Source organism: Bubalus bubalis, chromosome 17 (assembly GCF_019923935.1).
Source record: "Bubalus bubalis isolate 160015118507 breed Murrah chromosome 17, NDDB_SH_1, whole genome shotgun sequence".
In the NCBI taxonomy this organism is placed as follows: Eukaryota; Metazoa; Chordata; class Mammalia; order Artiodactyla; family Bovidae; genus Bubalus; species Bubalus bubalis.
Window position 1 is genome coordinate 20,104,070 of NC_059173.1, and position 13,273 is coordinate 20,117,342.

A 13,273-nucleotide genomic window follows, 5' to 3' on the forward strand; every position below is an offset into this window, starting at 1 on the left:
CGTTTGATGGCCAGCCACCTACCTGGGAGCCCAGCTGTTATCTTCCTCACCGGTATAACCACATTGTACAGATGGGGAAACCGAGGCCCAGAGAGGGAGGGAGAGAGGATGGTCTGAGGTTACCCAGCGAGTGGGGGCAGAGCAATCACAGCACTGGGGTGCCCAGCTCTCAAGTGCTGAGTCCTCCTACTCCAGGCTCTGATGGATCAGAATCCAACTCAGGTCAGGTTACAGCCCTCAGTGGAGATGGGACGACTCTTGTTATTTTTAAAGTTACCGAGCAGCAGAATGAAGGGGATGCAACCACCAGCCCAGGCTGGGAGGAGGGGAGGATGGGGACCAGTGGGATGCTTGGAGCCATGTCCATGCTCTCCATCTACCTGACCTGGGTTTGGCCAGGTGAAGCTGGAGGGCAAATTGTGGGCACATGGGTGACATGTGTGCCCCAAGGGACAAGGACAGGGTGGTGGCCAGAGGTCAGGGCAGCTGTGCCCAGGGCCTGATGTGCCCAGGAAGACAGGGTCAACTTGCCTTGACCCTAAGAGCTAAGGAATGGCATAGGATTAGCAAATGACCCCACCCTCACTGACGGTCCTGTCAAAGGCTTTTCTTTCTGGTAGAAGAAATGGTGGTTGGGGCATCGCCAGCTGTCAGATGCACAAAAGGGAAGTCTGAAACAGCCAGGAGACAATTTACAAGGGTGACAGGTACTGTTTACATTTAGGGAGTATTGCTAAGTGTTTGACAATGTACTAAGTGCCTGGCACCTCCCTTCCTGATTATTCACTGCTACTCAGGGAGGGTCTCTCAGTTATCATTCCCATTTTACAGATAGGCAAACAAAGGCTTGGGGAAGTCAAATGACCTGCAGAGAACAGGTGAAATCCACACTTAACTCTCTGGGACCCAGGCTATGCAGGGCTCCCAAGAAAGCGTCATGAAGAACCTGGAGGGGCCCACCCAGTTCAGTTCACCCCCAACTTCTGGGGTGAACTTTTCACCCCCCAGCGGTATTGTCCAGCTGACTGGGGCCGGTGCTGTGGGACGGTATCACTGTGGGGTCTCTGGATGCAGGGCCAGGACTTCTTCCTCCCTGACTCCCACCTTTGCTGAGCCCCCTAGCCCACGCTGGGCCTTCGAAGAGTTGTTTCAGATGACTCACAGCGCTAGGTGAAGCGAACTGGGGAAGCTACGGTGGCCTTCCTGCCAGCCTCCTTTGGTCACCTGGCACCTGCCCCCCTGAAGCAAGGGAATGGAGGCCAGCCAATCTCCAGGGGGCGGGGCAGTGGGCGGGGAATCCTGTCAGACCAGTTGAAAGCTAATTTAATTAACCTCAGGTCTGGGGAGGGGCACCCTGCTTTAACAGAGGCTTAGAAACAAGGCAGAGACCCTTGGGAACCCACAGGCTTAACTGCCAAGATGGAGGCAGAGAAGGCTCAACCCACTGGCCAGCCAGGGTGAGTGGGGGGAAGGGGTTCGCCAAGGTCGGCAGACCCAGGCCTGCCCCCAGGTTTCTGATATAGCCAGGCTCTCAGGATCTATGAGCACGGCCCGCTGGAAGGTGCGGGGAGCCCTCGGAAGAGCTGCCAGTCAGATCTTGGGGGAACAGTCATCCCAGGATCCACCCCCAAAAGGCACCCCCACCATTTTCCAAGAGGTGCCGGCACCTAAAAGGTTAAAAAAAAAAAGTGCACTCTCCTTGCGGCGTAGAAAGGATGCTGCAGGGATGGGGGGCTGGGACATGCGACTGCGGGCGGTGGGGTCCCAAGGCAGGGGCCAGGAAGGCTCCCAGGAGGCTCCCACTTTCTACCGAGATGCCTTTACTCCACCCCCGGGGCAGGGAGAGCCAAGTGGCCCCCCAGCCTGTGCAGGCATAGCACCTCGACCTGAGAAAGATCTGGGTCGGGGGTCCCGGGCGCTGCACTCTTACCTGTTATCTTACCTGGCACCAGGTGGGCCGTGGGGAGGGGGAGCAGCGGGCTGGGGTCCTCAGGGGCGCCGGTTCCGCGCGGCTCATTGGAGACTGCGCCCGGCGCTGCGCTCGCTCCTCCCCTCCCTCCTCCCGCCGCTCCTCCCTCCTCCCGCCGCTCCTCCGGGCCTTCCGCCCCGGGCTGCGCCGCAGCAAGGTCGGTGCGAACCCGGCAGGGCGGGCACCCTGGCTCGCTGATGGGCGGGGAGGGGCCTCCCGCCGGGCGGGGCCTCTGGGGGGGCGTGGCCAGGGCTACCCCGCCCGCCCACCTGCGGCAAGCCCCGCCCCCACCTGCGGCGAGCCCCGCCCCCATCCGCAAGGCCAAGGTTCTTCTGGGGGGCTCCAGCCCTTAGAGGCCTCGGGCCCATTCTGAGCAGGGGGAAATGGCCACACCTGCTGCGGGGGGCCTGCTCTTTAATCTGCCTTTTGTTCCAGAGGGACAACCTTGCCAGCCCTGGAGGATGGAGGTTACAATCCTCATTCATTCAACCGATATTTGGTGAAAGGCACTATGTGCTGTAGAGATGCTTTGGAGAACAAAGCAAGATCCTTGCCCTTCTGGGGCTGATACTCTAGTGAGCGAGCCAGGCGCTACCCATAATGAATAAGTAAATTATACTTGTTGGAAGGGAATACATTTCATGGAGAAAAATAGAGCCAGGGTGGTGGGAAGTGGGAGAGAGGAGGGAACCTACATGTCCTCCGTCATCGCTAGGGTCTAGGTGCTCGATGCTGGGTGTGAAAAAAGAGAAAACTCCCATTCTTTGTGGGGTGCGGAAATCAACAAGTAAACACGGTAAGATAATCTCAGGTAGTGCCAGGTTATTACTTATTTCCTGTAAAGTAAATAAAACCCGAAGGGCTTCCTGAGGAAGGTGAAAGGGGAGAAAGAGGGAGCCATGGCAAGATCGGGAGGGGATGTATTCTAGGTGAGAGGAACTGCCAGTGGAAAGGCTCTGAGGTGGGAACTCACCTGGCATTTGAGGAACAGAAGAGGGATCCATTCATGGGCAGGAGCGTAGGTCAAGCCCAGAGGAGTTGGGGGGTGGGGACAAGATATGCCCCTGTCTCTATTCAGCCTTCAGTCAGAGATTGAAAACACTCCCTGAATTTAAAACAGCCTCTGCTCCTCACACTGGACAGCTTCTTTCAAGGGGATCTGGCCAAGTGCAGAATTGTAAATGCACTTCTTTTTTTTGACCCAGTAGGAAGTTCTTCTATAGATAGACTTGTGGAGGGAGCAGAAGATACTAGTTTGCAGATAGTTACTGGAGAAGCAAAAGTCTGGTGGTAACTCGCCAAATAATTACAGAGCATGCTCAACAGAATACTCTGTAGGGGGGGGGGGACAACTATGTGTCAATCTATACACAAAAGTTACAGAAAGGTATGAAATGACCTCCTCAATGAGTAAAAGCAAGGGATAGAATCAAGCTGAAATATGATACTGTTTGTGCAAAAACAAAAGCAAATATATAATTGTACCGGAAGAGAAGCTCCTGGATGGATTATCCAAAAGCTAGAGTGACTCAGAGCTGGGACCAGATTCAGGCTCTCTCATTTTTGCTGTGTGAGAATAGCCAACATCATATTGAAGGAGCAAAGCAAAGTCATTGTGCTGACACTACCTGACTTCAGGACTTACTCTAAAGCTGCCATAATCAGGACAGTGCGTTGTTGACAAGAGACAAATGGATCAATGGGACAGTGCAGGGAGCCCAGAAATAGACCCATGTAATAGTCAACTGATCTCCCACAAGGGAGGAAAGGCAACACAGTGGAACAAAGACAGTCTTTTCAGCAAACGGTGCTGAAACAACTGGACACCCATGTGCAAAAAAAAAAAAATCTTGTCACAAATCTTATATCTTTCACAAAAGTTAACTCAAAATGGCTCACAGATCTAAATGTAGAACACAAAACTATCAAACTCCTAGAAGATAATGTAGGAGAAAAATCTCTATTTTCTTGGGGATGGAGATGATTTTTTTAGATATAACATCAAAGGCATGATCCATGAAAGAAAGAACTGATAAGCTAGACTTCATTGAAATTAAAAAAATTCTGGAACTTCCCTGCTGGTCCAGTGGCTAAGACTTCACGCTCCCAATGCAGGGGGCCTGGGGTTCAATCCTTGGTCTGGACTAGATCCCACGTGTGGGAACTAAGAGCCTGCATAGTCAAATTTAAAAAAAAAAAAAATAAAACTTCCACTCTGCGAAAGATATTGTTCAAGGAATGAAAAGAAAAGCCACATACTGGGAGAAAATACTTGTTTTTTATATATATATCTGATAAAAGATTGTTATCTAAACCATACAAAGATCTCTTCAAATTCAACAATAAGAAAACAAATAATCTGAAAAACAGGGAAGAGACCTGAACAGACATTTCACCAAATGAAAAATACAGATGGAAAATAAACATATGGCAAGACAGTCAATGTAATTTTCATTAGAAAATTGCACATTGAAACAACGAGATACCACTACATACCTAATAGAATGGCCCAAATCCAAAGCACTGACAGCACCGAATGCTGATGAAGATGCGGATGACAGGAACTCTCTTTCATTGCTGGGGGGACGCAAAATGGCACAGTTAATTTGGAAGAGAGTTTGGTGGCTTCTTACAAAATCAAACATACTCCTACCATATGATCCCGCAATCACACTCCCCAAACGAGTTGAAAACCTATGTCCACACAGAAACCTGCACACAGATGTTTAGGGCATCTTTATTCATAATTGCCAACACTTGGAAGCAACCAAGATGTCCTTCAGGAGGTGAATGGCTCAAATGATAATCCAGACAATGGAATTGTACTCTGTGCTGAAAAATATAAATTATCAAGCCATGAAAAGAGAGAAGAAACATAAATGCATATTACTAAGGGAGACAGGGTTTCCCAGGTGGCGCTAGTGGTAAAGAGCTGCCTGCCAATGCAGGAGACATAGGTGATGCCGGTTTGATCCCTGGGTCTGGAAGATCCTCTGGAGGAAGGCATGGCAACCCACTCCAGTATTCTTGTCCGGAGAATCCCATGGACAGGGGAGCCTGGTGAGATTCAATCCATGGGGTTGCAAGGAATCAGATATGACTGAAGCGATTCAGCACTCATGCACACAAGGGAGACAAGCCAATCTGAAAAGACTAAATACTGGATGATTTCAACTATAGCATATCCTGGAAAAGATAAACTATGGAGGAACTTCCCTAGCAGTCTAGTTACAGTTCCGCACTTCCACTGTAGGGGGCACGGGTTTGATCCCTGGTGGGGAACTGCGATCCTGCATGCCCTGTGGTGAAGCCAAAAAAACCCAAAACAAAACCTATGGAGACAGTAAAAGGATAAGTTTGCCAGGGGTCAAGAGAGGATGGGGAAGACTTCCCTGGTGGCATATTAGATTAGAATCTGCCTGCCAGTGCAGGGGACATGGCTTGGATCCCTGGTCCAGGAAGATTCCACATGCTTCGAGAACAACTAAACAAGTGCACCACCACTACTGAGGCTTTTGCGCTTGTTCTAGGACCTCTGTGCTGCCACTACTGAAGCCTGAGAGCCTGTGCTCTACGACAGGAGAGGCCACCGCCATGAGAAGCCTGCTGCAACACAGAGTAGCCCCTGCTCGCCACAACTAGAAAAAGCCCGAACAGCAACAAAGACCTCAGTTCAGTTCAGTCGCTCAGTCGTGGCCAACTCCTTGCGACCCCATGAATCGCAGCACACCAGGCCTCCCTGTCCATCACCAACTCCTGGAATTCACTCAGACTCATGTCCATCGAGTTGGTGATGCCATCCAGCCATCTCATCCTCTGTCGTCCCCTTCTCCTCCTGTCCCCAATTCCTCCCAGCATCAGAGTCTTTTCCAATGAGTCAACTCTTCGCATGAGGTGGCCAAAGTACTGGAGTTTCAGCTTTAGCATCATTCCTTCCAAAGAACACCCAGGGCTGATCTCCTTCAGAATGGACTGGTTGGATCTCCTTGCAGTCCAAGGGACTCTCAAGAGTCTTCTCCAACACCACAGTTCAAAAGCATCAATTCTTCGGCGCTCAGCCTTCTTCACAGTCTAACTCTCACATCCATACATGACCACTGGAAAAACCATAGCCTTGACTAAACGGACCTTTGTTGGCAAAGTAATGTCTTTGCTTTTCAATATGCTATCTAGGTTGGTCATAACTTTTCTTCCAAGGCGTAAGCATCTTTTAATTTCATGGCTGCAGTCACCATCTGCAGTGATTTTGGAGCCCCCAAAAATAAAGTCTGACGCTGTTTGCACTGTTTCTCCATCTATTTCCCATGAAGTGATGGGACCAGATCCATGATCTTTGTTTTCTGAATGTTGAGCTTTAAGCCAACTTTTTCACTCTCCTCTTTCACTTTCATCAAGAGGCTTTTTAGTTCCTCTTCACTTTCTGCCATAAGGGTGGTGTCATCTGCATATCTGAGGTTATTGATATTTCTCCCGGCAATCTTGATTCCAGCTTGTGCTTCTTCCAGCCCAGCGTTTCTCATGATGTACTCTGCATAGAAGTTAAATAAGCAGGGTGACAATATACAGCCTTGACGTACTCCTTTTCCTATTTGGAACCAGTCTGTTGTTCCATGTCCAATTCTAACTGTTGCTTCCTGACCTGCATACAGATTTCTCAAGAAGCAGGTCAGGTGGTCTGGTATTCCCATCTCTTTCAGAAAATTTTCCACAGTTTATTGTGATCCCCACAGTCAAAGGCTTTGGCATAGTCAATAAAGCAGAAATAGATGTTTTTCTGGAACTCTCTTGCTTTTTCCATGATCCAGCGGATGTTGGCAATTTGATCTCTGGTTCCTCTGCCTTTTCTAAAACCAGCTTGAACATCAGGAAGTTCACGGTTCACATATTGCTGAAGCCTGGCTTGGATAATTTTGAGCATTACTTTACTAGCATGTGAGATGAGTGCAATTGTGCGGTAGTTTGAGCATTCTTTGGCATTGCCTTTCTTTGGGATTGGAATGAAAACTGACCTTTTCCAGTTCTGTGGCCACTGCTGAGTTTTCCAAATTTGCTGGCATATTGAGTGCAGCACTTTCACAGCATCATCTTTCAGGATTTGAAATAGCTCAACTGGAATTCCATCACCTCCACTAGCTTTGTTCGTAGTGATGCTTTCTAAGGCCCACTTGACCTCACATTCCAGGATGTCTGGCTCTAGGTCAGTGATCACACCATCGTGATTATCTGAGTTGTGAAAACCTTTTTTGTACAGTTCTTCTGTGTATTCTTGCCATCTCTTCTTAATATCTTCTGTTTCTGTTAGGTCCATATCTTTTCTGTCCTTTATCGAGCCCATCTTTGCATGAAATGTTCCCTTGGTATCTCTAATTTTCTTCAAGAGATCTCTAGTCTTTCCCATTCTGTTGTTTTCCTCTATTTCTTTGCAATGATCGCTGAGGAAGGCTTTCTTATCTCTTCTTGCTATTCTTTGGAACTCTGCATTCAGATGCTTATATCAAACCCCACGTCCAAGGAGCGGTGGTGGGCAGGTGCAGGAGGGCCTAGAGGAGCTATCCCACATTGAAGGTCAGGAAGGGCGGTGGTGAGGAAATACCCCTCGTCCAAGGTAAGGAGCAGCGGCTGCGCTTTGCTGGAGCAGCCGTGAAGAGCTACCCCACGCCCAAGGTAAGAGAAACCCAATTAAGACGGTAGGTGTTGCAAGAGGCATCAGAGGGCAGACACACTGAAACCATACCCACAGCAAACTAGTCAATCTAATCACACTAGGACCACAGCCTTGTCTAACTCAATGAAACTAAGCCATGCCCGTGGGGCAACCCAAGATGGGTGGGTCATGGTGGAGAGATCTGACAGAATGTGGTCCACTGGAGAAGGGAATGGCAAACCACTTCAGTATTCTTGCCTTGAGAACCCCATGAACAGTATGAAAAGGCAAAATGATAGGATACTGAAAGAGGAACTCCCCAGGTCAGTAGGTGCCCAATGTGCTACTGGAGATCAGTGGAGAAATAACTCCAGAAAGAATGAGGGGATGGAGCCAAAGCAAAAACAATACCCAGCTGTGGATGTGACTGGTGCCGGGAGCCGGCATATTGCATATTGAGTGCATATTGCATATTGAGTGCAGCACTTTCCACAGCATCATCTTTCAGGATCTGGAATAGCTCAACTGGAATTCTATCACTGCCAGGAGCAGGAGCTTCGCCCATGGCAAAGGTCATGAGGAAGGAGGCTCGGCACACGCAAAGGCAGGATCGAGCCTCAGGAGGCCGCCTGGAAATTCTCGAGCATCTACCCCCAAACCATAGTCTGCCTACTTTCGGCTTTGTGCTCTCACCTACACCTCTAACTTTACGGGGGCTGTCCCCCACTACCTCTCTCTGAAAAAAGAGTTAGCTTACAGGTCCAGTTAATAATTCCTGGGTGTGACAGTGTTTCAACCTACAAACTCCTTTGGAAATCCTCTAGCCTGCCTGAATAGGTTTTTCCAGCCACATGTGATTGTTCAGAGCCTCCCAACTGTGAGAGGCAGGAGATGTTCTAAACTGTCTAAACACAGATTCTTTTGAGTAGTTAAAAGATTGATTAGAAATTGTATTGGTGAAGGGTTTTTCACTTATTGAGCCAATGTTTGCTGCTAAGTCTCCATACTCCTTACCTACTGTGTCCTTGGCAGTGTATTGATTGATATAATGGGTGTATAGAAATGTAAATAGTAGCCTCAATGTTTGTAACGTTGGACCCTTGCGTTAATTCTTTTCTTGATTGAGCCCACCTCACCTTTGCCCTATAGGAATGCAGCTTTGTCCAATGCTTTTTTGGAGGCTGGTGCCTGACTTTGGAATAATCACCTTTAGAGAAAGATAAGTTTCTTAAAATGTTAACAGGCCTCCTGGCCAGAAGATGATGTAATTCACCTGAACTTTTGCATATGATAAGTTTGAAAGCCTGGCTTCGATTAGGACCAGGAACCGCTGTCCTTGCATGACTCCACCCCTTCCCCCATTATCCTCTATGCATAACTTTAGGTATAAAAACTACTTTGGAAAATAAAGTGCAGGCCTTGTTCACCGAAACTTGGTCTCCCCATGTCGCGCTCTTTCTCAAATTCTGGCTGAGTCTCCATCTGGAGCGCGGAACCCACCATGCTTGCTAATTATGCCTGGGCTTCTAAGATCCGACTGGGGAGGCCTCAGTGTCTCCTCTCCTTCGGGAGAACGGAAGGACACCTGCGGCCTACGTAAGTGGTGCAAACTTCTTGCCTTGAAGTTTTATTGGTCTCCCGCGTAAACCAAGCTACTCAGCCTCTTTTCTCCACTGAATTTTCCTACTGAGCTATCCTCATTCTATTACTCTTTATATCTTTGATAAATATTTATAAATAAATAGGTCGCCGACGCCGTCCCCGCTTCGAATACCCTGGATCAGCTGGGGCTGGACCCCGGCAGACTGGTGATAGAAGCAAGGTCCGATGCTGTAAAGAGCAATATTGCATAGGAACCTGGAATGTCAGGTCCATGAATCAAGGCAAATTGGAAGTGGTCAAACAGGAGATGGCAAGAGTGAATGTCGACATTCTAGGAATCAGCGAACTCAAATGGACTGGAATGGGTGAATTTAACTCAGATGACCATTATATCTACTACTGCGGACAGGAATCCCTCAGAAGAAATGGAGTAGCTATCTTGGTCAACAAAAGAGTCTGTAATGCAGTACTTGGATGCAATCTCAAAAACGACAGAATGATCTCTGTTCGTTTCCAAGGCAAACCATTCAATATCACAGTAATCCAAGTCTATGCCCCAACCAGCAATGCTGAAGAAACTGAAGTTGAACAGTACTATGAAGACCTACAAGATCTTTTAGAACTAATACCCAAAAAAGATGTCCTTTTCATTATAGGGGACTGGAATGCAAAAGTAGGAAGTCAAGAAACACCTGGAGGAACAGGCAAATTTGGCCTTGGAATACGGAATGAAGCAGGGCAAAGACTAATAGAGTTTTGCCAAGAAAATGCACTGGTCATAGCAAACACCCTCTTCCAACAACACAGGAGAAGACTCTACACATGGACATCACTAGATGGTCAACACCGAAATCAGATTGATTATGTTCTTTGCAGCCAAAGATGGAGAAGCTCTATACAGTCAGCAAAAACAAGACCGGGAGCTAACTGTGGCTCAGATCATGAACTCCTTATTACCAAATTCAGACTTAAATTGAAGAAAGTAGGGAAAACCACTAGACCATTCAGGTATGACCTAAATCAAATCCCTTGCGATTATACAGTAGAAGTGAGAAATAGATTTAAGGGCCTAGATCTGATAGATAGAGTGCCTGATGAACTATGGAGTGAGGTTTGTGACATCGTACAGGAGACAGGGATCAAGACCATCCCCATGGAAAAGAAATGCAAAAAAGCAAAATGGCTGTCTGAGGAGGCCTTACAAATAGCTGTGAGAAGAAGAGAAGCGAAAAGCAAAGGAGAAAAGGAAAGATATAAACAAAGACCTAGCGCAACCAAAAAAAAATAAATTAAAAATTTAAAATAATAGTAATTTAAAAAAAGAAAGGAAGAGGGGATGAACGAATAGGCAGAGCATAGCAGATTTTTAGGGCATTGAAACTATTCCATATGACACCATAATAGTAGATATGTGACCATATACATTGTCAAAAACCATAGAATATGCAACTCCAAGAGTGAACCCTAATGTAAATGAAGTACTTTGGGTGGTAATGACATGCCAAGGTGACAATCGATTGTAACAAATGTACCACCCGGTGTGGGATGTTAATGGTCGGGGGAGGCTCTGTGTGGGAGGCAGCAGGGAACACATGATGAATCTCTATACTTTCCACTCTATTTTGCTGTGAACCTAAAACTGCTCTGAAGAAATAAAGTGTATTAAAAAATGGTTAAGAAGCCAATTTTACATTATGTATATTTTAACCACAGTAAAAACTGTTCATTATAGCTTCATCCATGACGTCCCCAAACTGGAAACAATGCAAATGCCCATCAGCTGTAGGAGATACAATGAATGGTGGAGGAGGGCACCTGGTGGAATACTATGCAGTCACAAAAAAACATAAGCCGCTGCTACATACAACACTGATGAATCTCAAGATCATAATGCTGGGGGTGGGGGAGAGATAAATTAGGAGTTTGGGATTAGCAGATATAAACTACTATATAAAAAACAGATCAACAATAAGATCCTATTGTATAGCACAGGGAACTAAATTCAACATCCTATAATAAACTATAGTGAGAAAGAATTATGAAAAAGAATATGCATATATGTATAACTGAATCACTTTTCTGTACATCAGAAGCAAGCTAACACAAAACTGTAAATGAACTACACTTAAAATAATGCCAAGTGAAAGAAGCGGTATACAAAACAACACATACTACATGATTTTATCTGTATTGAATTCAAGAACAGGCAAAACTGATCTTTGCTCTTAGAAGTCAGAGTAGTGACTACCGTTGGGATGGCCAGTCATTGATGGGGGACATGTGGTGGTGGTGGTGGGGGTGGCTGGGATGTTCTGTTTTTGGATCTGGGTGCTGGTTATGTGGGTGTGTCTAGTTTATGAAAATTCACCAAACTGGACACTTATGATTTGTGCCCTTTTGTACATGTGTGCTGTCAGTTCAAGTGAATATGTACATACATATATACACATACATACATGCACACACACACATCACTCTGGAATCCAAAGATGGGTGTTCTCCTTTTTTCGGCCGTGCTGCAGAGGCTTGTGGCATTTTAGTTCCCCGACCAGGGATTGAACCCTGTGAGAGTGCAGAGTCCCAACCACTAGACCACCAGAGAATTCCCCAGTTGGATGTTCTAATTCTGCTTCTGCATCCACTAGGTTTATGTCCCTAGGCAGGACCCTGAACTTCACTGAGCCTCTGTTTCCTCATCTGTAAAATTAGGATAGGGGCTTCCCTGGTGGGTCAGTGGTAAAGAATCCACCTGCCAATGAAGGAGACATGGGCTCAATCTCTGGGTCAGGAAGATCCCCTGGAGAAGGAAATAGTAACTCACTCCAGTGTTCTTGCCTGGAAATCCCAAGGACAGAGGAATCTGGCGGGTTATAGTCCATGGGGTCGAAAAAGAGTTGGACATGACTGAGCGACTAAACAGCAACAAAATTAAGGATAATAATATCTCACAAGGTCGACAGAAGTCCAAGTGAGTGCTGGCTGTGAGCACAGTGATTCGGTGCTTACTCTTATTATTCTGGCTGTGGTTCCCTCTGGTGACGGAGCCCAGGTTGGGGCAGAGTGGGGTTGGGGATGCCGTTTCCAGGGCAGAGGTGGGGCACGGGGAGGGCCAGTCTCAACTGAGAAGCAGAAGACACTCATCTTGCAAAAACAGCCAAAAAAGGAGCACCCTAACAAGTGAGCTAGCCAGGGTTGGGGGGCTGCACATGCAGGCCTGTGTGGTGGCTGCCTGGGCAGCTGGTCTGCCCTGGGCCTGGGGAGGCGGGAGGGGGACAGTAGGGTGCTAAGAAGGGAAATGAATGAAGACCTGGGGAAATAGATCCTCTCCTGGAGAGCAGGGCCCTTCACTATCGCTGGGCAATCAAGATGGCTATAAAACTTTAACCACCTGCTCAGGCCCCACAGCTCTGGGCTGGGGAGTGGGGTCCTTGAGGGGCAAGCATGTCCCTGACAGTCATTCTGCTCCCTGGGGAAGCCTGGTAGCTTCGGGAGTCCCAGGTCTGGGCCCCAGAATCTCTGAGGTGCAAAGACCTGGTTTTCATGCCCAAGAAGGAACCCAGCAGGGTCAGACTTGGGTTCCTTCCAGACTGCCCCACATATGAGCTGTGTGACCTCGCATGGGTCACTTAACCTCTCTGAGCCTCATTTTCCACATCTGTCAGATGGCGATAGCTCCTACCTCAAGTTCCTACCTTGTTGTGAGGACTAAACAGCTTCCCTTTGTACATAGAAAAAAATCCAAAATGGTACCAGTGGCCCAAAGATTTGGTCCCAAATACAACCCTGGCCCTGTTCTCTATGACTCACCCTCTTGTAGGCTTTTTGCTGTCCTTCAAGCACTCCAAGCTCAGCCCACTGCAGGGCCTTTGGGTTTACTGGGTTTATTAATACAAGTGTGCGATTGTGACTGTAATGTGGAATGTTGCATGCATATAAAGGAGGGAGTGTTGGTGATATGTGTGAGGGTGTGTACACATGTGTGATTTTGTGTGAATGTGTGCTAGCACGTAAGTCTGTGTTTGAGTGTGTGCAAGAGTGTGTGTGACTGTGGATGTGAG

At 47.5% G+C, this 13,273-nt stretch overlaps 1 protein-coding gene across 7 annotated transcripts in view; it reads right to left on the reverse strand.

Annotated features, from left to right (window-relative positions):
• ABCB9 (ATP binding cassette subfamily B member 9) overlaps positions 1-13,273 on the reverse strand; it is a 43,418-nt gene that overhangs the window by 27,789 nt on the left and 2,356 nt on the right. For 3 of the 7 annotated variants that reach the window (XM_006047202.4, XM_025267739.3, XM_025267735.3), the window contains exon 1: positions 1,943-2,153. The gene's annotated coding sequence lies outside the window, so the exon portion shown is untranslated. Of the gene's footprint in view, positions 1-1,930; positions 2,154-4,465; positions 4,547-13,273 lie in introns of those variants that run through there. The other 4 variants (XM_025267738.3, XM_025267737.3, XM_025267736.3 and 1 more) reach the window with 2 other exon arrangements.